General features: G+C 44.1%; 1 long non-coding RNA gene across 2 annotated transcripts in view; it reads right to left on the bottom strand.

The window, feature by feature from the left end:
* Positions 1 to 6,863: 6,863 nt before the first annotated feature.
* LOC141194159 (uncharacterized) overlaps positions 6,864 to 24,381 on the bottom strand; it is a 35,294-nt gene continuing 17,776 nt past the window's right edge. For both annotated transcript variants that reach the window (XR_012266961.1, XR_012266955.1), the window contains exons 2-5: positions 17,685 to 17,837; positions 17,223 to 17,386; positions 14,748 to 14,881; positions 6,864 to 7,331 (exon numbers count right to left, since the gene is read on the bottom strand). This is a non-coding gene — a long non-coding RNA (uncharacterized lncRNA). The remainder of the gene's footprint in view (positions 7,332 to 14,747; positions 14,882 to 17,222; positions 17,387 to 17,684; positions 17,838 to 24,381) is intronic.

Here is a 24,381-nt window from a genome sequence, read left to right on the forward strand (position 1 = left end):
AACCTGTCTGTTCCTGTATTCCCCTGTGTGGGTCAACAGCCGTGTCCGGGGTCTGTCCTGGAGTAGCACCTGGTCCCTCTGCTCGGTTCCTCCTTGGTGCACTGGCGTCGTATGCCGTCGTGCGACCCTGGTCGGATCGGGTGAATACTTAGTTACGCCCCTCCAGGCATTCACTCTCTGGCACGGTCCAGTGGAATCACTACATATACACGCACACGCCGCTCAGCCCGGGCGTGTGCATTGCAATCTGCATGGCTCGACCATTTCTCCCAACGAGCTTCCTCACTAGAACATGAGGCACCCGGATGACCTCTTCACGCATACTGTGAGCTTTCCTCATCAACTCCAGTTGTCTAACGGCTTGTTCCGTCTTCAACCGGAGAAACCGCTTCGTGCGAATACATCGCCAGTGCATGTCACTTAAGATAGCCACCCTCTTCACTGTGACTTTGGTCGTGGACAGGACCACCAGCTGTTTAGCTTCTGAGGTCAAGTACACCTTACAGGCTCCCACGGCCTTCTTAAACTCCTCATGCACGGACTCACTGGTGCATTCTTCCCTCAAATCCTCGGGTACATCTACGAGGCACTTGTACCGAGACGTTTCGATCTCACCAGTGGTTTCCAGACGATCAACCAGCTCAGGTTTCAGGGACAACTGACCTCCAGCTTCTTCACCCTGTGTGCTTCCCCTGAGCTGACTCACAGCTACAAATTCACGAATTTTCGTCTTGACCACTTCCATCTCATATTTATCTGTGGTTAACACTCTCTTAGCTCTCCTCAGGTCCACCTTCTCATGGTATAAGGGAGTGAGTGCAACGTGTTCGCCCTTTTCCTTCTCCAAGAAGGCCTCGTTCACTGAGTGATACTTTGTCAGGCGACTTTTGAGCCCGGAAACTTCTTCCTCTAGCTCCGCCACTCGCCTCTCAACGGCCCGTCTCTGAAGCTCTTCCTGCTTCCAATGAGTTTGTAGCGACTCCTTGATCTCGGCTCCTACATCCACCGAATCATCCGAGCTCACATCACTCGAGGAGGTATCTGCTTTATACCTCCCATCTCCAGTGACCAACTCCTGGCCCTGGTCTGTGGCTTCTCCAATAGACTCCATCATCTTTTTCCGCTCAGCTTCCATCTTGCTGACCGTTTCCTTAAGGCACGTCACCGCCCTCTGGAGAGTATCACAGGACATCTGTAGCTCCTTCACCTGAGCTTCAAGACCTAGGGTCTTCCTGCGGAGATCACCATTTTCATCACGGGTGTCCTGCAAGGTGGTCTCAACCACTTGGCGCACGTGCTCTGCACCTGCCTTATCCTCCTCTAGTTTTACTTTAACCTTGAGGAGATCCTCATAATCTCTCCTACGTTGTTGCAGTTCCTTACCGAACTTTTCATCGCACTCCTTCTTGGAGTCACACAGTTCCTGGTGGAACTGTTCGCGCAGTCATTCTAGGTTTTGTTCACACCCAGCAACTTCATGCTGCAGTGCCTCTTTGAGGGCAGACAGCTCTAACTGTACCAGGGAGAAGCGATCTTTCACCTCGCATAACTCATCTTCACACACCGCTTTGTCAATCTCTAATTGAAAAACCTCCTCCTTGATTTTGCGGCGGTCCTCCTTAATTCCGTAGAACATTTCCTTCCACTGGTTAATTTCCGCGTGGTTTTGCTCCACGTCTCGCTGCCAGTTCCTCATAAGCTGGTGTATTTTCTGCTGTTCAGACTCCAGGATCAACTGGTCTGAGGACACGTTCCCCAGGTTTTCACATAATTGCTGCACGTCACTCTGACCCTGCTGGCCGATAGGCTCCAGCTCTTGGTCACGACTGGCCGCCTCCTCTTTCAGGGCTGTCAGATCCTTCTGACTTGGTACCGTACCGGAGGTTGCTACTGGCAAAGTCACCTCCTCTTCTACCTCTAATGGAGGATCCACACTTGAAGCAAAGGCACACAGTACTACATTCTCTTTATTTTCATTTTCAGCCAAGTCTACAGGAGCAACCTTTTTGTGGCCCTTGCGCCGTCTACGAGATGGGGACTTTCTCACCTCGTCTAGCCCCTCCTGACTGACCTCTCCTTCTACTTTCGTAGTGTCACCGTCAGCTACGCGGTCTGTGTCACTCCCCATGGTGTTGTGGACTAACAGGTCACCTCCCACTTTGACGTCACCCCCTTCTACTGGAGCTACCCCGTTATCAACGGTCACATTGTCATTTTTAGGAGGTACCAACCCACCACCAGTAATTTTTTTTTGATTTTCTATCCTCCACGCTGTTTTGAACAACCGCCCCTTTTTTAGACTCCGCCCCCTTTTAAATAACCACACCGGCAGGGGAATTTTTACAAGAAAAATCAACAATAGTCTTAGGACTCAGTTCACAACAGCTCTTACCACCTCCCCGGGCACTCTGGGACAACAATGGCGCCCCCGGAGAATTCACAGAATGGTCCACTGCCACCATTCTATACGGTGCCCACAGCTCCTGTGGTTCCTGCACCATGTCCAGTTTCATGTCCAGTAGACGTTTCTCAAATACCTGCTCCGGGTTTAACAGGCACTTTAATCGCTCTAATCGCTCAATAGCTTCAGACTCAGTTGCTGCTCCTTTCACAGCCATTTTTATCTGCTCCTGCATTTCCTCAGGACACTATTCACACACTGCTCTCCCCGAAAATTTTCGTGGCCCCGCCGAGCCACAGCAAAACCGGATTTGAGTGCGACGACAACCTTCGCAACCCCGCCGAGTTGCAGCCAGAAGCTTTAAACTTCGTGAGCCCCGCCGAGCCACAGCAAACCAGGTTTGAGTGCGACGACAATCTTTGCAACCCCACCGAGTTGCAGCCAGAGGCTTTAATCCACACTCGTCGTCCTGTGCCGTTGCCCCTAGCAATCGGGCTGCAGTTGCCCCTAGCAACCGGGTTGTCGTTGCCACTAGCAACCGGGCTGCACTTGCCCGCATTCTCCACCATATGTAAGGCAGCGCTAGACATCATAATGGGGGATACTCGCTTCGCTGCGACAATCAATGCACACGTGCAATGTCTTTCCGTTTTTAAACAATGCTCAGCAGTTTATTACTTCATAAACCGCATATGACCGGGTCCAGCTCAGTGGCACGCCGACACACATATATATAATACTCATGAGCCAAGTGACACACAGGCCCACTTGCTCCAGGTACAGCCTTCAGCAATGTAATACTTTAGCAATGTCCATACAAGTGTCCATATAACAAAGTGTATTACCTTTGCCGGGTTTAGTTGCTGCAGTCCATTACTCCGCCACCACTGTGGCTTTGCGGCTTCCCAGGTGAGGGTCTCTAGCCGTCGTTCCCTCAAAGGCCACTGACATCCACACAGGATCCAGGCTTTGCCTTTCAGGACTCTTCATCAAGCCTCTGCCTTCCAAGGCCACTAGCATCCACTCACAGGATCCAGTCTCGGCCTTTCGGGCTGCCAGGCTTCACTCGGCCTCACACGGTCGGTGTCCCACACACACGGGAACAGGCCTTACGCCTCTCTCACAGAACACACCGGACACACCTGTCTCCCATCAAGCAGGGTTTATATATCCATCCCGTGCACACACACAGAGACAGGACCTTGCTGATGTCACAGTCATGTGATCAGACAGACATTCTGTGCGCGCAGGACCTGTGCTATGTCACAGTCATGTGACCAGTCACCTGAGGGGGAAGGTACATGGTCAGGTAAAACACATCCTGGACCATTACCGTAATGCCAGCAAGTCGCTGCATTACAATACACATTTGCATACATACATACACATAGATTATTCCATCGTCTCTATATTGATTCACACTGATTAGGTAATCTATTAAAAGAAACTAATTGATTTTCTATAATATATATATCTTACCTTGACAATGGTAACAAGGCGGGATGGATAATGGCCAACCTAGCCAACGGTATGAGAAAACAACAGGGCATTTTTAAATTAAGAAACGCAAATGGGGACATTCATACAAACCCATCTGAGGGTTTGTATGAATGTCCCCGTTTGTTATCTGAAATAAATAACATTCTGGACTCATTTTATGGTGACCTCTATAAGGATCCAAAAAACTCCACCCCCTCTACCACTACTCTCCTAGATAAAGTCACCATGCCCATCTTCTCTGAAGAACAGAAAACACTCTTAAATAGGCCCTTATCTAGGGAAGAAATTCTGAACACAATCAAAAAAATAAAGTCATGTAAAGCCACGGGACCTGATGGCTTCACAATGAATTCTTCAAAATACTCATATCTAAAATTTCTCCTTTAGTAGACTCACTACTCAACAAAATCTTACTTGGTGAACCACTTTTCCCATCAGCCAATATGGCTTACATAAAACTAATACCACAACCAGGTAAAAATCATCCACTATCATCTAACTCTTATAGGACAATTTCTCTAATTAATTCCGACGTCAAAATCATTTCCAAAATAATGGTTGACAGATTGGCGTCTATCCTACCTGACCTTATGTCACCTTCACATGCAGGCTTTAACAAAGGCTGATTAAGAACTCTTATTATTAGGAAGGTGCTTTTAAGTATTAGATAAAATCCATTTATTTTAAAGATTGGAGTAACAGTAAGGATACTCCAGCTATATTGACTATTGAATCAACCTATTGACCCTATCCCACCTCACCCCCACACTCATCCCATACCTAACCCGTCTCTTCAACCTATCACTAACTTCTGGTACCTTCCCTGCTGCCTTCAAACATGCCATAATCATGCCCATCCTCAAAAAGCCATCCCCCGACCCAACCACCTTGTCCAGCTACTGCCCCATATCAATGCTCCCATTTGCCTCCAAACTCCTTGAGCAACACGTTCACGCTGAACTTCCCTCTCACTTCTCATCTAACTCTCTCTTCGACAACTGACAATCTGGCTTCAGCCCCCACCATTCCACCGACACAGTTGACCACTGCATCGTACTACAGATCCTCTCTTCCTTTGGCGTCAAAGACCTTGCCCTATCTTGGATCTCCTCATACCTTTCTAATCGCACAATTAGCGTCTCCCACTCCCACACTACCTCTTCATCCCGCCCCCTCTCTGTTGGGAGTCCCTCAAGGCTCTGTCCTAGGACCCCTACTCTTCTTAATCTATACCCTTGATCTGGAAAAGCTCATAAAATCCCATGGCTTCCAGTACCATCTGTACGCTGACGACACTCAGATCTACCTCTCTGGCCCTGATGCCACCTCCCTGTTGTCCAAAATCCCAGCATGTCTATCAGCCATATCCTCCTTCTTCTCCTCTCGCTTCCTAAAGCTCAATGTGGACAAAACTGAACTCATCATCTTTCCCCCAACTCGCTTATCTTCTCCACCTGACCTTTCTATCACAATAAATGACATCACGCTTTCCCCTGTACCGACAATCCGCTGCCTCAGAGTAACCCTTGACTCTGCCCTGTCCTTCAAACCCCACATCCAAGCTCTCGACACCTCCTGTCGCCTCCAGCTCAAAAATATTTCCAGAATCCGTCCTTTCCTCAACCCTCAATCTACTAAACTGCTTGTGCATGCCCTCATCATCTCCTGCTTCGACTACTGCAACACCCTCCTCTGTGGCCTACCTGCTAACACTCTCGCACCCTTCCAGTCCATCCTTAACTCTGCTGCGTGACTAGTTCATCTCTCGCCTCGCTACTCCTCTGCTACCTCCCTTTGCAGATCCCTTCACTGGCTCCCAATTGCCCAGTGTATCCAGTTCAAACTACTAACAATGACCTACAAAGCCATCCATAACCTTTCTCCTCTGTACTTCTCTGAACTAATCTCCCGATATATATTCCCTCACGTAATCTCCGGTCCTCCCAAGACCTCCTTATCTCCTCCACACTTATTCGTTCCTCACCCAATCGCCTCCAAGATTTCTCCCGAATATCCCCCATCCTATGGAATTCTGTGCCTCAACGCGTCCAATTAGCCTCCACATTTGGATCCTTCAGACGGAACCTAAAAAGCCATCTCTTCAAACAAGCTTACAGCCTGCCATGACCTTGCTTGCTGCCACCTCAACAACACCAGAGCTACTGCAACCCCCCAACCTACTGTCTCCTTCCCCATTCCTGTAGAATGTAAGCCTGCAAGGGCAGGGCCCTCTTCTCTCTGTACCAGTCTATCATTGTTAGTTTGTTTACTGTGTTATCTGTATTTTGTATTTAACCCCTTCTTATGTACAGCACCATGGAATCAATGGCACTATATAAATAAATAATAATAATAACCTAAATGCAGCTTAAAGCATAAGGCACTTTCATATACATAGCAATAACCTACAAACAGACGGAAGTCAAAATCCATCATAATATATACAATTCAATCTTTATTGACAAAATGTGTTAAAATCCCTTAAAAAGGAGGAAATATTAGCATACAAAAAATTAATTCGCTGGTTATGTCAATTTACTCCACAGGGGGGGTGCTTTTGCTACAACCTGAAGTAAAATATGATATTAAATTGCTCTAAATCAATAGATATATTGCACAAACACTTTTGGCCTAACTGAATGTGTGCAGTGTCACTGTGCTTAATAGATTGCCAGAGTAGTATGCACCTTAATCCATCATAAACCTTTTAATGAGTAAATAGATGCATTGCACAAACACAAATGGCCTTACTGAAGGTATAAAGTGCAATTGTGTATGCTATATAACAAGGACAATACATACATTAGTTCATTAGGCACCTCTTAATAGATTAACAAAATAGTCAAAACAGACACCCAACCACCTCAAATCAATAACAGAGTTTATATTACGCCACTAAGGCAGGTTAAACTATCCACTTCAGTCAGAAGGTAGTTTCAAGTCACATAATGGCTGAAAAGCCTAACATTGTGCAAGGATGCATTTGACTAGAGTGGGGTTACATAGCAAAAAGTAGTGCTTGGCATAGTGCACGATTAATTGAGCAAATCAATATATTGCACAAATAATATAAGGTGATAGAATTGCAGGAGCAAGATGAGAGTGGTGGCACTAGATAGGAAATTACTAAAAAGGGTATAAATCAGAGTAATAGATATGACCTGACCGATAAATCTTGAATCCACGACGCGCGTTTTGTGGTATGCTTCTTCCAAGGGGGCGTGTCCAAGGACTAGAGGTCATGTGTTCTATTTATATCCATGTTGTGTACTGTTGCAGTCTGCGGATTGGCCGGCGCTCACCCCTGCAATCCGGAAATTGAATCACCACTTGTCAGCACCCCACGCCTCACTTATGCCCCTATCCGGCCCCGTCAGGACAGGGGTGTGGCATGGGCAGTCATGCCCCTTGTGCACTGATATTGGTTTACCTGGTGAAAATAAAAGTGAGATGGGATTATATTTGTTTTTTATTAAGTTGCCTAATAATTCTGCACAGTAATAGTTACCTGTACAAACAGATATCCCCCTAAGATAGCCAAATCTAAAAAAAAAACCACTCCAACAATATTAAGCTTGGATATTTATGAGTCTTTTGGGTTGATTGAGGACATAGTTGTTGATCAATAATAAAAATAATCCTCTAAAATACAACTTGTCTAATAATTCTGCACACAGTGTAGTGGAGTTTGGAGTGTGACTGTTTGAGGTTGCGGACAGGTGTCTTTTCTACTGATAACAAGTTCAAACAGGTGCCAGTACTACAGGTAATGAGTGGAGGACAGAGGAGTCTCTTAACCCCTTAAGCCCCGCGGGTGGTTTGCACGTTAATGACCGGGCCAATTTTTACAATTCTGACCACTGTCACTTTATGAGGTAATTACTCTGGAACGCTTCAACGGATCCCCCTGATTCTGAGATTGTTTTTTCGTGACATATTGTACTTCATGATTGTGGAAAAATTTCTTCGATATCACTTGCGTTTATTTGTGAAAAAAACGGAAATTTGGCGAAAATTTTGAAAATTTTGCAATTTTCAAAATTTGAATTTTTAAGCCCTGAAATCAGAGCGATATGTCACACAAAAGAGTTAATAAATAACATTTCCCACATGTCTACTTTACATCAGCATAATTTTGGAACCAAAATTTTTTTTTGTTAGGGAGCTATAAGGGTTAAAAGTTGACCAGCGATTTCTCATTTTTCCAACAAAATTTACAAAACCATTTTTTTAGGGACCACATCACATTTGAAGTCACTTTGAGGGGTCTTTATGACAGAAAATACCCAAAAGTGACACCATTCTAAAAACTGCACCCCTCAAGGTGCTCAAAACCACATTCAAGAACTTTATTAACCCTTCAGGTGCTTCACAGGAATTTTTTGAATGTGGAAGAAAAAAATGAACATTTAACTTTTTTCACAAAAATGTTACTTTAGACCCAATTTTTTTTATTTTCACAGGGGTAACAAGAAAAAATGGACCGCAAAATTTGTTGTGCAATTTCCCCTGGGCACGCAGATACCCAATATTTGGGGAAAAAACACTGTTTGGGCGCACTGTAGGGCTCGGAAGGGAAGGAGCGCCATTTGACTTTTTGATTGTAAAATTTGCTTGAATAATTAGTGGACACCATGTTGCGTTTAGAGAGCCCCTGTGTGCCCAAACATTGGAGCTCCCCCACAAGTGACCCCATTTTGGAAACTAGACCCCCCAAGGCACCTATCTAGATGCATAGTGAGCACTTGCAACCCCCAGGTGCTTCACAAATTGATTCGTAAAAATGAAAAAGTGAAAAAAAAAACACTTTTTCATTGTTACGAATCAATTTGTGAAGCACCTGGGGGTTCCAACTGCTCACTATGCATCTAGATAGGTGCCTTGGGGGGTCTAGTTTCCAAAATGGGGTCACTTGTGGGGGAGCTCCAATGTTTGGGCACACAGGGACTCTCTAAATGCAACATGGTATCCGCTAACAAATTGAATAGAAAATCGGCTCAAATTGTTAGCGGACACCACATTGCGTTTGGAGAGCCCCTCTGTGCCCAAACTTTGGAGCTCCCCCACAAGTGACCCCATTTTGGAAACTAGACCCCCCAAGGCACCTTTCTAGATGCATAGTGAGCAATTGGAACCCCCAGGTGCTTCACAAATTGATTCGTAATAATGAAAAAGTGAAAAAAAAACACTTTTTCATTTTTACGAATCAATTTGTGAAGCACCTGGGGTTCCAAGTGCTCACTATTCATCTAGATAGGTGCTTGGCGGGTCTAGTTTCCAAAATGGGGTCACTTGTGGGGGAGCTCCAATGTTTGGGCACACAGGGACTCTCCAAATGCAACATGATATCCGCTAACAATTTGAGCCGACAATTTGTTAGCGGATATCATGTTGCATTTGGAGAGTCCCTGTGTGCCCAAACATTGGAGCTCCCCCACAAGTGACCCCATTTTGGAAACTAGACCCCCCAAGGCACCTATCTAGATTCATAGTGAGCACTTGGAACCCCAGGTGCTTCACAAATTGATTCATAAAAATGAAAAAGTGTTTTTTTTTTCACTTTTTCATTATTACGAATCAATTTGTGAAGCACCTGGGGGTTCCAAGTGCTCACTATGCATCTAGAAAGGTGCCTTGGGGGGTCTAGTTTCCAAAATGGGGTCACTTGTGGGGGAGCTCCAAAGTTTGGATACAGAGGGGCTCTCCAAACGCAATGTGGTGTCCGCTAACAATTTGAGCCGATTTTCCATTCAATTTGTTAGCGGATACCATGTTGCATTTAGAGAGTCCCTGCGTGCCCAAACATTGGAGCTCCCCCACAAGTGACCCCATTTTGGAAACTAGACCCCCCAAGGCACCTATCTAGATTCATAGTGAGCACTTGGAACCCCAGGTGCTTCACAAATTGATTCATAAAAATGAAAAAGTGTTTTTTTTTTTTTCACTTTTTCATTTTTACGAATCAATTTGTGAAGCACCTGGGGATTCCAAGTGCTCACTATGCATCTAGATAGGTGCCTTGGGGGGTCTAGTATCCAAAATGGGGTCACTTGTGGGGGAGCTCCAATGTTTGGGCACACAGGTGCTCTCCAAACGCAACATGGCGTCCGCTAACAATTTGAGCCGATTTTCCATTCAATTTGTTAGCGGACACCATGTTGCGTTTGGAGAGCCCGTGATGTGCCTAAACAGTGGAGCTCCCCACAAGTGTCCCCATTTTGGAAACTATACCCCTCAAGGATTTTATTAAGGTGTATAGTGAACATTTTGAACCCAGAGGTACGGCACAGAATTTGTTTACATTAGGTCATCATATTGAATAAGTTGTCATTATTCTTGAGCGCAAGTGCTCGCTACTTGAGTTTGCATCGGGTACTCAGGTATGCACCATGTACAGCGTGTGCTCGAGTGACATGCTCGAGTCCCTGCTCCGCATGTTTCACGGTTATTAGACACCCAAAAAAAAACATGCGGGGATCGCTCGTGCATGGCAGGCAATCCCCGTAAAGTTTTTTGGCTGCGAAGCATATGGGGCAGAGACTCGAGCATGTCACTCAAATACCCACGATACTCAGTGCATACCAGAGCACCCGATGCAAACTCAAGTAGCGAGCACTTGCTCTCAACACTAGTCGCCATATCGTCATCTTTTTTTCTTACTTTTGAAAAAAATCCCAACCCCAGCCCTAACCCTAGCACAACCCTAGCCCCAGCACAACCCTAGCCCCAGCACAACCCTAGCCCCAGCACAACCCTAGCCCCAAACCCAGCCCTAACCCTAGCCCAATCCTAACCCAAGAGTTTATTTTTGACGCCGTTCCTTGTGCGGTATAAGTGATTAGACGACTTTATTCTTCGGGTCGGTGTGATTACAGCAATGCCAGAATCATATGGGGTTTTTATGACTGACAGCTGTCACACACTAAAAGACGCATTTTTTGTAAAATCTAGTTTTTGCATCGCCATATTTTGAGAGCTATAATTTTTCCAGATTTTGGCAGACAGTCATGTGACGGCTCGTTTTTTGCAGGATGACTTGACGTTGCTATTGGTGCCATTTTCAGGCACGTGACATTTTTTGATCGCTTTCTATTCCGATTTTTGGGAGGCAGAATAAACAAAAACCAACAATTCAGGAATTGTTTTTTTTTTTTTTTTTTTTTATTCTGTTCCGCGTGTGGTAAAATTGATGAAGTAGTTTTATTCTTCGGGTCAGTACGTTTACAGCGGTACCACATTTGTATCATTTTTCTATGTTTTGGCGCTGATACACAATAAAAGCTATTTTATAGAAAAAAATATTTTTTAGTATCGCTTTATTCTGAGAGCTATAACTTTTTATTTTTTGGCTGATGGAGCTGTATGGCGGCTTGTTTTTTGCGGGACGAGATGACGTTTTCAGCGGTATCATTTTTATTTATATGCGTCTTTTTGATCGCATGTTATTCCACTTTTTGTTTGGCGGTATGGTGATAAAGCATTGTTTTTTGCTTCGTTTTTTTTTTTTTTTTTTTACCGTGTTCACTGAAGGGGTTAACTAGTGGGACAGTTTTATAGGTCAGGTTGTTCCGGACGCGGCGATACCAAATATGTGTACTTTTATTGTTTTTTTTTAATTTTTTTTATAATAATATTTATTGATGGGTACATTATATTTTTATTTTTGGTGTATTATTTTTTTTATTTTTTTATAATATTTTTGCACATTTTTTTTTTTTTTTCCACTTTCACACAGTTTATACACTTTATTACTTTGTCCCACTCTGGGACTTTCACTTTTTTTTTTCTGATCGCCTGCATGGCACAGGAATGGAGCACCATCCCTATGCCATGAAGGCTGTCAGAAGTGCACAGTGTGAAGATTGCTTGGAGATGCACTGCGCATGTCCAAGCAATCTTCCTGCTCTCTGGTGACCCGGATGTTGTCATGACGACATCGGGTCGTCATGGCAACACCCGGGAAGCCTTTGCAGACTGCGCTGGAAGCCGGAAGAGGAGGTGAGTATCGCCGATCACCTCCCCTTGCCCCCGCAATGCCGCGATCGACTTCGATCGCAGCATCGCGGGGGTTAATGTGCTGGGAGCGGTGCAGGACCGCTCCCTGCACATAGTACCGGGTGTCAGCTGTGACAATCAGCTGACACCCGGCGGCGATCGCGCCCGCACAGCCTGTGTGCGCGCGCGATCGCGATGACGTACTAATACGGGTCTGGCTCTTAAGTCCCAGGGCACAGACGCGTATTAGTACGTCAGATGTTATTAAGGGGTTAAAGAAGAAGTTACAGGTCTGTGAGAGCCAGAAATCTTGCTTGTTTGTAATTGACCAAATACTTATTTTCTGCCAAAATTTGAAAAAAATTTCTTTCCAAATCAGACAATGTGATTTTCAGGATTTGTTTTCTCATTTTGTCTCTCATAGTAGAGGTCTATCTATGATGTCAATTACAGGCCTCTCTCATCTTTTTAAGTGGGAGAACTTGCACAATTGGTGGCTGACTAAATACTTATTTTCCCCACTGTACCAGCAATGTTTTAAGTGAAATCAAGGGAGTAAGCTGCAGATCAGTCAGAGCTAAATAGAGTATCCCTGTAGCTCCAGCAGAGGTCAAGAATAAGATAACAATACAGCATTATTGGATGTAAAATAGAAAGATTATACGTGGAGACAATTGGTATTTACAGGACTTCTAATTAGGGGGACATACATATAAGAAATGTAAAAATAGGGACAATATCAGAGTATAAATGATAAGAGCAGACAGTGCCCTAATGAATTGTGACCCTCTAAGGGTGAAAGATGATTAATTAAGTGTAATCAAGAACTATATACAAAAAGGGCAAAAACATGTCCAATAGGATCTATACCTCTAAAAGTGAAGGATTCCCATATGTGACACTGGGTCACGAACTGAGGAGTGCCTGGAGGGGCGTGACTAGGGGCCTCGCCAGATCCGACCACGGACGCATAGCGGCTTAATCGACTCCATGGTCTGAGGAGGGACGAGGGAGGTGGCCCAGGTCCTACTCCAGGTCAGACCCCGGTCACACAGCTGTTGACCCACACCGGGGAATGCAGGAACGGGCAGGTTAGGCTGGTATGCAGACTAGCGGGCACTAACAGGCACGACTGGTATACAGACAGGCAGGTACTAGCAGGTAGGTAAACAGGCTGGATAGGGACCAGTACAGACTGGGATACAGGAACAGAGCCGCAGGTGCAGAGGGGAGGCAGGGCAGAGCCGCACTTTCGGAGGACAAGCGGAACAGAGCAGAGCCACAGGTGCGGAGGACAAGTGGAACAGAGCAGAGCCGCAGGTGCGGAGGACAAGCGGAGCAGAGCAGAGCAGCAGGTGCGAAGGACAAGCGGAGCAGAGCAGAGCTGCAGGTGCGGAGGACAACCGGAGCAGAGCAGAGCCGCAGGTGCGGAGGACAAGCGGAGCAGAGCCGCAGGTGCGGAGGACAAGCGGAGCAGAGCAGAGCCGCAGGTGCGGAGGACAAGCGGAGCAGAGCCGCAGTTGCGGAGGACAAGCGGAGCAGAGCAGAGCCGCAGTTGCGGAGGACAAGCAGAGCAGAGCCGCAGGTGCGGAGGACAAGTGGAGTAGAGCAGAGCCGCAGGTGCGGAGGACAAGCGGAGCAGAGCAGAGCCGCAGGTGCGAAGGACAAGCGGAGCAGAGCAGAGCCGCAGTTGCGGAGGACAAGCAGAGCAGAGCCACAGGTGCGGAGGACAAGTGGAGTAGAGCAGAGCCGCAGGTGCGGAGGACAAGCGGAGCAGAGCAGAGCCGCAGGTGCGAAGGACAAGCAGAGCAGAGCCGCAGTTGCGGAGGACAAGCAGAGCAGAGCCACAGGTGCGGAGGACAAGCGGAGTAGAGCAGAGCCGCAGGTGCGGAGAAGCGGAGCAGAGCAGAGTCGCAGGTGTGTAGGACAAGCGGAGCAGAGCCGCAGGTGCGAAGGACAAGCGGAGCAGAGCAGAGCCGCAGGTGCGGAGGACAAACGGAGCAGAGCAGAGCCGCAGGTGCGGAGGACAAGCGGAGCAGAGCAGAGCCGCAGGTGCGGAGGACAAGCGGAGCAGAGCAGAGCAGGGCTCTGTTCACATGGAACAGACTGGGAAACACAGGAAGATAGATAGAACACAGGAGGTAGATACTGAGGCAGGGAAACGGGACAAGCAGAACCAGATACACACAAGGTACTTGCTATGAAGTAGTGAGTGGACACAAAACTCACAAACAGAAGTACAGAGACAACGAGTGGGAGTTACGTACTGGTTCAGACACTGCAGGAAAAGGGATGGATCAGACATAGAGACAAACAGGTAACGGGCTAGGACACAGTTCAGACAGGAACTGACACAGGAAAGAGATACAGGAACGAGCCTGGGAATACAGCCTCCAGGGTGGCGGAATAGACTAGAAGTCACAGATACAGGTAACGGGCCTGGGTACTCAACCCCCAGGGTGGCAGAAATAGACTTAGAAGTCACAGATACAGGTAACAGGCTTGGGTACTCAGCCCCCAGGGTGGCGGAAACAGACAAGATACAGGACAGGACCTGGCAACTGACAGTTGCACAGAACACACTGAAAGAAAGTGTTGCTCAGGCACCTCCCACTCATTACAGAGGAAAAAAAACCACTTAGGGCCTTTGGATCCAAAAGATTTTACAAAACTTGGTCCAGTGTGGTAACTATGTACCAAATGGTCTTGTAGGTTTAGTGACCTCCTTTAGGTTATGGAGGGGTAATCACAAGTGTATTTGACCAGTGTTTCATCCATTCTTAAAATTTGCCAATACTTCTGGAGGGTATTTTTGACATTTGACCATTTTTCATGGTACGATGAACCTCACCTTGGTTTCTGTCGAGGACCTCTTAGATGGTTTCAATAGATCCACTCTTTTGGCTGACGAAGCTCTCTGATAGCTCTCTTTATGCTCCGTCTGGAGTAGCCCCTCTCCTGGAATCTGGTTGAAATATCCCGGGCCTGCATATGAAAAGCATGATCAGTCGAACAAATTCTGGGTGCCCTTAAAAACTGACCAGTTGGTATGCCATTAATAAATGCAAGAGGGTACGATGAGGAGGTATGAAGAATGGAATTTACCGATGTCTCCTTTCCAAAGAAATCAGTTTTTAGACAATTATCAAGTCCTTTAAAATCCGCACCTCAAGGAAATATATGGATGTCTGGCTACAGCGACATGTTAGCTTAATGTTAATGTTGTTATCATTCAAGATTTCCAAGGACAGTAATTCCAACCCAGTCCCCTGCCATATCATTAAAATATCATCAATGAATCGTAACCATGATAACACTTTTTCAATGTTGGGAACAGGGTTTATGAATAAGATTTTTCTCTCCCAGGATCCCAAGAACAAATTTGCGTACGAGGGCGCAAAAGCAGCCCCCATAGCAGTCCATTCTTTCTGCAGGTAAATTGTGTCCTTGAAAATAAAGAAGTCATGCTTCAAAGCATAATCAAGAAGATTAACAATAAATTCAACAAATTTTTCACTGTAGTCAGTCATGGCCAAAAAAGTCTTGGTTGCCTTGATCCCATCACTGTGTAAAATGGATGTACAATCATGGCCAAAAGTTTTGAGAATGACACCAAAATTATATTTTCACATGATCTGCTGGCCTCTGGTTTTTATTAGTGTTTGTCTGATGTTTATATCACATACAGAAATATAATTGCAATCATATTATGAGTACCAATAGGTTATATTGATAGTTAGAATGAGTTAATGCAGCAAGTCAATATTTGCAGTGTTGCCCCTTCTTCTTCAAGACCTCTGTAATTCTCCCTGGCATGCTCTCAATCAACTTTTGGACCAAATCCTGACTGATAGCAGTCCATTCTTGCATAATCAATGCTGGCATTTTGCCAGAATTTGTTGGTTTTTGTTTGTCCACCCGTCTCTTGATGATTGACCACAAGTTCTCAATGGGATTAAGATCTGGGGAGTTTCCAGGCCATGGACCCAAAATCTCTATGTTTTGTTCCATGAGCCATTTAGTTATCACCTTTGCTTTATGGCAAGGTGCTCCATCATGCTGGAAAAGGCATTGTTGGGCGCCAAACTGCTCTTGGACGGTTGGGAGAAGTTGCTCTTGGAGGAGATTCTGGTACCATTCTTTAGTCATGGCTGTGTTTTTAGGCAAGACTGTGAGTGAGCCGATTCCCTTGGCTGAGAAGCAACCCCACACATGAATGGTTTCAGGATGCTTTACAGTTGGCATGAGACAAGACTGGTGGTAGCGCTCACCTCTTCTTCTCCGAAAAAGCTGTTTTCCAGATGTCCCAAACAATCGAAAAGGGGATTCATCAGAGAAAATGACTTTGCCCCAGTCCTCAGCAGTCCACTCCCTGTACCTTTTGCAGAATATCAGTAGGTCCCTGATGTTTTTTCTGGAGAGAAGTGGCTTCTTTGCTGCCCTCCTTGAAACCAGCCCTTGCTCAAAGAGTCTCCGCCTCACAGTGCGTGCAGAAGCACTCACACCAGCCTGCTGCCATTCCTGAGCAAGCTCGGCACTGCTGGTAGTCCGATCCCGCAGCTGAAACAGTTTTAAGATACGGTCCTGACGCTTGCTGGTCTTTCTTGGGCGACCTGGAGCCTTTTTGACAACAATGGAAGCTCTCTCCTTGAAGTTCTTGATGATGCGATAGATGGTTGACTGAGGTGCAATCTTTGTAGCTGCGATACTCTTCCCTGTTAGGCCATTTTTGTGCAGTGCAATGATGGCTGTACGTGTTTCTTTAGAGATAACCATGGTTAACTGAAGAGAAACAATGATACCAAGAAACAGCCTCCTTTTAAAGTGTCCAGTGATGTCATTCTTACTTAATCATGACTGATTGATCGCCAGCCCTGTCCTCATCAACACCCACACCTGTGCTAATGGATCAATCACTAAAACGATGTTAGCTGCTCCTTTTAAGGCAGGACTGCAATGATGTTGAAATGTGTTTTGGGGGTTAAAGTTCATTTTCTGGGCAAATATTGACTTTGCAAGTACAGTAATTGCTGTTAAGCTGATCACTCTTTGACATTCAGGAGTATATGCAAATTGCCATTACAAAAAATGAAGCAGTAAACTTTGGAAAAATTACTATTTGTCTCATTCTCAATACTTTTGGCCATGACTGTATACAGTGACTTGACATCCATTGTGACGAGCCACATGTCTGCAACCATAGGGATCCCATCTACTTTTTTAAGGACATCACCAGTATCCTTCAAATGTGACGGTAAGTCTTGGACTAAGGGTTTTAGAAAGAAATCAAGGTATTTGTTTATACTCTCGCATAGATTACCATTACCTGAGACGATGGGTCTACCAGGTGGCGTTTTCTGGTCGTTATGAATTTTGGGTAAGAAGTAGATACATGCCATTTTAGGATGTTCCGGTATTAAGTTGTCTTTCACATTTTAATAGATAATCCACATTTGGAAGGCCTTGTACACAATTTCCAGTAATTCCTCTCTAAAAATCAGAGTTGAATTAAAGGTTAGACGTTTATAACAAACAGAGTTCCTCAGCTGTCTGAATGCTTCTTTTTCAAATAGTAGGACCGGCCAAATCACCATATTACCTCCTTTGTGTGCGGATTTTATCACTATTTCTTTATTTCGTTTCAGTTCTGTTAATGCTGTCCTCAGTTTAGGTGAGAGGTTGTCATTGGATATTTTGACAGAGATTTTCTCAAGTTCTTACAAAGAGTTCCACATTACGGTAAATGTTCAAGGGGGGAATTTTTGGGGGGTAGCGAACTGGAACTTACCCCTAGTTTCAGATTTGTCTCCCTCGCCACTTAATTCCTCCAATGTGGCAATGGCTTGGAATACTTCCTCCGTCCACTCTAATCCCTTTTCAGATTTATCATGCAATTTTTTTAAAACAAGTTTTCGTGCAAAGAGGTGAAGGTTCTTCACCGCTGTAAAAAGATCAAAGGGGGCAACTGGTGAGAATGTAAGACCAAGACTTAATACCTGTAATTGAGAATCAGTCAACTTCACATCAGAAAGAGTTATCACCTGTAACTTAGAAGATGTTGAAGTTGGATTTTGAGGAATTTAATATCATATTTTACTTCGGGTTGTAGCAAAAGCACCCCCTCTTTGGAGTAAATTGATATGACCAGCGAATGAATTTTTTGTCTGCTAGTATTTCCCCTTTTCTAAGTGATTCGAGACAAGGCTGTCCACTATCTCTCTTTTTTAACCTAGCCATTGAATCAGTAGTCTGCATGTAATCAAACCCAGACACTTTTACAGGTATCAAGATCAATAAGAAGACAATACAAACAGCTTTCTTTGTAGATTATATTATTATGTTTCTAGCTAACCCTAAAGCCTATTTAACAAGTGTTAAAAACCTTCTCAATGACTTTGGCTAGTATCCAGGATTTAAAATTAATGTTGAGAAATGTGAACTACTCCCCTTAACTGAAAGAGGGAAAACTGTCCTCCAAAATACTCTTCGGGGGCATAGCCCTTGTGCCGTATATATTTTTCTTTTTTAGGTCCTGGGAATGTTCTTATTTACTCAATTCTACTAATAAAAAGTTTTTGACATTTTTTTTATCCAAAAAAACAGCTGGATTCTCTACCTTTTTCCTATTGCTACCACCGTGCAGGAGTGGTGTTTCATCCGAGCCCAAGATTCGTTGGCTACTTCAACATGGGTGAGCTGGATCACACTCTTAGGAAAAGTTTTGTTATAAGTAGGAAAAAAAAAATTCACTTCCCAGTGGAATCATCATTTCCTTTAACTGTAAGTGATGACATCCTGACCACCAGTCACTTGACCCTGCAATCAGTGGCCTCATCCATCAGGTGACTACAAAGGCCTCCAGAGTGGCAGTGCTGGAATGGCAGGAGATTCTGATGCTAATTACCATATTATTTGGACTATAAGACGCACCGGACCATAAAACACACCCAAAATTTTGAGGTGGAAAATAGGGAAAAAAAAGTTTCATAAGATGGGGGACCATCTTATAGTCTGAATAAGTATCTTACCTGTGGAGGAGTGGAGAGGGGGTCACAGAAGGCAGGGTCCCTCAGGACCCAGAGGAAGTGGAGCACTGCTGCAGACCCTGGGTAGAAGAAAGGGGTGCTGTCACGGCTGTCAGGTTTCACAGACAGTCATTCTGGATATGGCTGTAGAAGGTCGCTGTGCTTGGCCTTGCAGACACCTAGTTGATCCTTTCATCATCCCTCTCTCTCTAGGACCCAGCGGTGATCTCCACCTTCTCTTGCTAATTGACACACCCTTGCTGGATCTTTAAATACACTCAGTTTCTCCAAAGAGTTGCTGGTGATAGAGTTAATTCCTGTTTAGGTCTGGAATTCTAGCAGGCGGCTAGATTCTCCTTGAAGTTCTTTTGTGGATTGTAGTCGTAATTTCTCTCTGGTGTCTTCTCAAAGCTAAGTGTATCCCCTTGTATGTTTCCCTTGTTTGTCATTGTTGCAGTGGGGTTGACTAGTGCTCCCCCCTCCCCCTCCCTACCTAGGGCCTAGCTCTAGGGTCAGCCAAGGCTAAGGTATCCTGCTTGGCGATAGGAACTTATTTAGGGATGATAGGGGAGTTAGGGTGTTGCTAGATCTGCTTATGGGTCTCCACTCCCCCTTTACTTAGTTGCTGGGCTTCTCTCCTTTTCCCATTGTTGTATGCTGGGTTATTCCCATACCTAGTATGACAGGTGCCCCAGCAGCGAGGGGTTGCGGTGGTGGTCGAGCGGGATCGCAGGAAGCAGGGTTCCTCCGTCCGTCAGGGACCCGGCAGCAGCAGCAGAAGTGGTGAGATGCTGCGGGGCCGGTGTCGGGCTGTTGGCGGTCAGGCAGAGCGGCGTGCGTTGCTTTTCCGCTGACCGCAGCCATCTTCCTGAAGCCGTGATCTACAGGAAAATGGCCGCCCAAGCCGGCACATTGGATCTCGGCGATCATCTTCCTGAAGCTGTGGGCCTCAAGGAAGTGACCGCCGAGATCCCAGTCTGCACATGCGCCAGCTCAGGCGGCTAGTTCCCTTTAGATCACGGCTTCTGGAACATAGCCGAAGCTGCCGGAAAAAACAATGCACGCCACTCTGCCTCACCGCCGACACTGGTCCTGTAGCATCTCACCGCTTCTGCTGCCGCTGCCAGGTTCCTGAGGGAGGGAACGCAGGGACCCTGCTTCCTGCGATCCCACTCCACCAACCATAACACGCACCCCCCCCCATTTTCCTCTCAAACTTGGGGTGGCGGGGAATGCGTCTTATGGTCCGAAAAACACAGTAGGTAGTCTTATTTCCCTTAAAGAGCAGTATTGACAGAATGTTCAATAAGAAACAGCATGAACTGAAGATGGTTTAGTAATCTCAAAAAGAGATGAGAGGCTGTAAGTGATGTTAGCAAAATGATCGGATGTTGTGGGGGACGGTGTAGGAGAAATCACTGTAATAGTTAAGTTAATTTGAAAGCAAATTCTGTAATGGTACAGAGGTGATATAATGTTGAAAGTGTCAACAGATAAGCAGGTCTATGTAATGTTGAAGGGATGGTTTATATATGAATTTACAGTTAAATGGAGGTTGTATCGCTGCAGGAGTTAAAATGCTGTCCAAAAATGTATCTCTAGTCCAGCCACATAGATAGAGAATAAAATCTTCTTTATTGGATATTGAGTAAAAACATGTATCAGAGTAACATCATAAAACCAAGTAAAGCTGTGATTCCACCCTCTAAAAATGATGCTAAAAATGGGGTTAACGTCCTGAGAGGGTTGTGAAGCTACATTGGTTGATTTCATACCTTTTTTCTTGTTTTCTGAAGCATACCAAGTAGTCCAGGGGAAAAGGACACTTTTATCTGACTAAAACCTCATTCAGACGTCAGTGATTTTTCAAAAGTTCTGAGTATTTATAGAGTCCTTTTTGGTAATTATTACCTTGAATACATGTCAAATTGCCATATAATATCACAACATGCCTCTAATACCCGAACTGTGTGCACAGGACAAGATATCTTTAGCGTTGAGGAGTGTTATACTATGAGACAGAGTAAAGCTGCACAGATTTTCTTAATGTCGAGATCTGAACAGCGGAAACCTGTTACTGAATTAGACTGTTTAATTAAATTTCTGGAGACTCTTTTAATTAAATAACTCAAAATATGGTGGGACAGAACTTTAACTATTTGGACAAACAAATGATCCCAAGTGAGCTTCGCATTAATAAAACGGCCACTAAAATTTACTCAGAAAATGTCAATATACAATGGAATAAAATTTTGGATCACTGTTCGTTCCAACTCATCAAACGTTTTGCTAAACGTGAAGAAGACACATTAACAGTCATCAAAACCGACATTGAACAATTGAGAAGGACCCTTAAAGATTTTACTTCCCTCAAACAGTATGAGGACTGGAACGATGCAATTAAGCATAAAATTTTTAAAATGGAAGAACTCATCATGGCCATTAAAACGAATACGTTCGAACAGGATCACATTGACTACACTCGGAATGAAGTTTGTACAAGGAAAAAGCTCACTAACTATAAAACGGATCATTTTGAAAAGAAGTAATAAACATGAAAAGCAGAATAATTTTCAGCCAAGAAAAACTTCCATAAAAGAGCAAGTTTTTCTGAGACAGATACCTCCTCCCCTGATTGCATGGATGAAACCAGCTCTAAAAATGCCTTTTGTTTCCTCACATGAGATTTTATAGCAGGATTATTTTTCACATCAAAATCAATATAAAGGGAGATTCAATGCTGGTGATTTTTTTCACGCTCCAAAAAATGGAAAAGTCGCAAGACGAGGGGAGGGAGGAAACATCAGAAGGTCTACGCAACGAAAGAAAATTACATCATTATTAATCTGACTAGCTAAATTCTGACTGAATCCCAATTGAACATATTTTCAAAAGGCTTATTCCGTTTTACTACAAACCAGTTTTATGTGTACAAGACTCTACTTGACGTTAATCAATTTGTCCGGAATTTAACTTTACGGTGTCACTTTCAAGAAGATTTAGAATTGAATTCATGAGATATACCTGTTAAAGAAGAAACTCTCAATCCTGGCATAACAGGATCATTCACTGAACAATGATCACTACAACAATTTAGATTATTGGCCAGTGAATCCATTGAACAAGAGGGTAGTTTGAACACAACCTTAAAATTTAAAAATCATTATTAATATCCGGTGAATTCACGTCCACCCATATTGGATGTGTTCCAAGAACTTGTGTAGGAAAATTTAGTTAAACTGAAACAGTCAACATCAGTGACAAAAGAAAGATCTTATTTGAATTAACGTGAATTCTCGACTTTTAAAGAATTAAAATCTAATGGAGATCTTATTGTGCGCAAAGCTGACAAGGGAAGAGAGGTAGTTATTTTGAACTCAGGACTGTATGAAAAACAGAATCTAATCATGCTTAATGATAAGGATATTTAATGTAAACTGGACTCTAACCCTATTTCCACTTTTCAGGTTATGTAACAACGGTTATTAGTAAAGGGTGTGAAATAAGGAGCATTTATACATAAATTATCAGAAAATTTACAAGTGCAGTCCTCCTACAGACCTTATCGCGTCATTTTAAACAATTCCATAATTGTAACCCCAGAAACTTATATACAACCCCTGGCAAAAATTATGGAATCACCAGGCTCGGAGGATGTTCATTCTGTTGTTTAATGTTGTTGAAAAAAAGCAGATCGCAGACATGGCACAAAACTAAAGTCATTTCAAATGGCAACTTTAGGCCTTTAAGAAACACTAAAAGAAATCAAGATAAAAAATGTGGTACTCAGTAAGGGTAATTTTTTTCAGATCAAGCAGAGGGAAAAAAATATGGAATCACTCAATTCTGAGGAAAAAATTATGGAATCACCCTGTAAATTTTCATTTCCAAAACTAACACCTGCATCAAATTAGATCTGCTCGTTAGTCTGCATCTAAAAAGGAGTGATTACACCTTGGAGAGCTGTTGCACCAAGTGGACTGACATGAATCATGGCTCCAACACGAGAGATGTCAATTGAAACAAAGGAGAGGATTATCAAACTCTTAAAAGAAGGTAAATCATCACGCAATGTTGCAAAAGATGTTGGTTGTTCACAGTCAGCTGTGTCTAAAATCTGGACAAAATACAAACAACATGGGAAGGTTGTTAAAGGCAAACATACTGGTAGACCAAGGAGGACATCAAAGCGTCAAGACCGGAAACTTAAAGCAATATGCCTCCAAAACAGGAAATGCACAACAAAACAAATGAGGAACGAATGGGAGGAAACTGGAGTCAATGTCTGTGACCGAACTGTAAGAAACCGCCTAAAGGAAATGGGATTTACATACAGAAAAGCTAAACAAAAGCCATCATTAACACCTAAACAGAAAAAAACAAGGTTACAATGGGCTAAGGAAAAGCAATAATGGACTGTGGATGACTGGACGAAAGTCATATTCAGTGATGAATCGCGAATCTGCATTGGGCAAGGTGATGATGCTGGAACTTTTGTTTGGTGCCGTTCCAATGAGATTTATAAAGATGACTGCATAAAGAGAACATGCAAATTTCCACAGTCATTGATGATATGGGGCTGCATGTCAAGTAAAGGCACTGGGGAGATGGCTGTCATTACATCTTCAATAAATGCCCAAGTTTACATTGATATTTTAGACAGTTTTCTTATCCCATCAATAGAAAGGATTTCTGGGGATGATGACATCATTTTTCAAGATGATAATGCATCCTGCCATAGAGCAAAAACTGTGAAAACATTCCTTGAAAGAAGACATATAAGGTCAATGGCATGGCCTGCAAATAGTCCGGATCCCAATCCAATTGAAAATCTTTGGTGGAAGTTTAAGAAAATGGTCCATGACAAGGCTCCAACCTGCAAAGCTGATCTGGCAACAGCAATCAGAGAAAGTTGGAGCCAGAGTGATGAAGAATACTGTTTGTCACTCACTAAGTCCATGCCTCAGAGACTGCAAGCTGTTATTAAAGCCAGAGGTGGTGCAACAAAATACTAGTGATGTATTGGAGTGTTCTTTTGCGTGTTTGTTCTTCATGATTCCATAATTTTTTCCTCAGAATTGAGTGATTCCATATTACCCTTACTGAGTACCACATTTTTTTTCTTGATTTCTTTTAGTGTTTCTTAAAGCCCTAAAGTTGCCATTTGAAATGACTTTAGTTTTGCGCCATGTCTGTGATCTGCTTTTTTTCAACAACATTAAACAACTGAATGAACATCCTCCGAGCCCGGTGATTCCATAATTTTGCCAGGGGTTGTATAAGAGGAATTGATCAGGTTGACTTGGGTCAAAGAGGAGGGGACTTGGCTATAATATTGTCACAGCCGGAAAGCCGATGGAGCTTTCACCTTGGTACTCTAACTCCACAGGGTCTAAATAAGACCTCGGGCTTTGTTTTGTTTCTGTAAGGAAATTTATAACGATATGATCTTTTGAGATT

Source organism: Phyllobates terribilis, unplaced genomic scaffold (genome assembly GCF_046119375.1).
Source record: "Phyllobates terribilis strain yellow unplaced genomic scaffold, ASM4611937v1 Scaffold_2__4_contigs__length_985480577, whole genome shotgun sequence".
Lineage (NCBI taxonomy): Eukaryota > Metazoa > Chordata > Amphibia > Anura > Dendrobatidae > Phyllobates > Phyllobates terribilis.